This window comes from Lactuca saligna, chromosome 4 (assembly GCF_052625555.1).
Source record: "Lactuca saligna cultivar CGN05327 chromosome 4, ASM5262555v1, whole genome shotgun sequence".
NCBI lineage: Eukaryota > Viridiplantae > Streptophyta > Magnoliopsida > Asterales > Asteraceae > Lactuca > Lactuca saligna.
In genome coordinates, this window is record NC_136420.1 from 135,316,171 (window position 1) to 135,318,441 (window position 2,271).

The window sequence follows — 2,271 nt, forward strand, 5'->3', positions numbered from 1 at the left end:
TTGGATCATCGTCAACATCGAGGCCTCTCATCATTTTATTTCATCACTCATCAACTATTTTATCTACCCATGTTTGACCCAACATATTATAGATATAAAATACATATACTGTTTAGATCTGAAAAAAGGTTTAAATCTTTCATCCAGTATAGATCTCAAGATAAAAAAATACATATACAATTTAGATCTGAAAAAAGGTTTAAATCTTTCATCCAGCATATCAAGATATAAAATACGTATACAGTTCAGATCTACAAAAAGGTTTAAATCTTTCATCCAGCATAGATCTCAAGATATAAAATACATATACAATTCAAATCTGAAAAAAAAAAGTTTAAATCTTTCATCCAGCATAGATCTCAAGATAGAAAATACATATACAATTCAGATATGGGAAAAAAAGATTTAAATGTCATCCAACATAGATCTCAAAATAGAAAATACATATACAGTTCAGATATGAAAAAAGGTTTAAATTTTTCATCCAACATAGTTGTTACGATATACAAATAATATACACACATATCACATAATTTATATAAAATACTTCATATCTACATGTAAGATGAAAGTAATTATGCACTCACTTCATAAGGTGGTGATTCCAACTTGGACAACGCTTTGCTTCGACGAAACTGGAAGGTTTGCTTGAAAACCAGTCTCTACGGGGGCAGAGTTTCGAGCTGAAAAACTCTTTTTCTTGGAATCTTCGGGCACTCTGGGGCTTTCTTCTAGTACTAGGGAAGTTTCCTAGGCTTGGGAGTGTTTGGGAGGTTTAGAGAGAGAGAGAGAGAGAGTAGAGAGAGAAAGAAAGGGTTTATGGTGTGAAGAATGAAGCAAGCCTCGCACCTCTATTTATAGCTGAATTTTGGCTCAACTTGACGAGTTTTGGGCCTCCAACTCGTAGAGTAGGTGCCAAGTGTCACCATTCTGGTGGAGGACAAGTAGTGGCCTATATTGTGCCACGTCACCCCTTTTGCAACAGCACCCTGCCGACTTCTAAACCCCGTAAATTTCGCACATGAGCTCCATTTTCGACATTATTTATATCCACGTATAGGTATTGAGAAGATCTATAACTCTTATTTTGACTCCATTGGCTAATTCTCGACTGATTTTAAATTTAGCAGTATGAGAAGATTACATTGTTAAACGACCGTGTAAAATTCATAACTTCTACATACGGACTCCGTTTTCATCTATATTTTTATTGATAAACTCTTATTAATGATATCTCAATTCTCATTCAGGTTGCGTTGGCCAAAAATCGATCAATCTAAAATCGAATTCCGGGTTGTGCACTGTTATGTTAAATCTTAGGAAAATCATAATTTCCTCATACGAAGTAAGATTTGGACGTTCTTTTTATGCACATTATCGGTTTAACATATACTACTCTTTTAGATTGATAAGGCTAAAACATTATTTGTCAAAAATTCATTTTTTACGTTACGCGGTTCTGTGTCGGTTTAGCCGTAAAACTTCGATAAGTCATAACTTCTTTGTTATAACTCGGATTTCTGCGTTGTTTATATCTCCGAAATCACTGTCACGACCACTACAGCTTTCTTCATAGATATCGGGTTTATCTATATGTACTGAACTACATTGTTGGAAAAAATAATTTATTATATTTTTATAAACAAGTTTAATGCACATATATTCACATAACATTCAAGTAATTCCTCTTTATTACTTCAAGATATGTTACATTTGTTGACCCTAACTATTATATCATCGTATAAATGCTTAGCCTTGAAACACAGGCGTTATACAATAAGAGCCCAATGGGTTCCGAGATTTGTGACCTATCATAATCCGAAGTAGCTCACGTTCGCAACTGATAGCACTCCGAGAGTCACATCACATTTAGTCCAATTGCGAGAATCGCATCTAAGTACGAGAATCACAATCGCAACCAAATAGATTTCGCATCCACCAGTCGTTCACATCTAATAATACTCCTTGGTTCGCAATGCTTCTTATTCTGAGGTTCGCATCGAATAACCACTAGTGATTGTGAAGGATTACGATCGATCGCATCCAACCGATTCCAATCTCAACATGGCCTCCTTTCGTATACGACACTGCTTTCGCACTCATCAGGATTTTTGCATCCGACATCCTTTTTGGTCTACAACCATTCACATTCAAAACCCGACTTAGAACTTAAGCGGCTGCCTATCGCATTCGCATCATCCCCTCCCCTTCAAAAGGAATTGTCCTCAATTCAGCAAGGACTTCATAAAAATATTTTTCCATATGAACCTT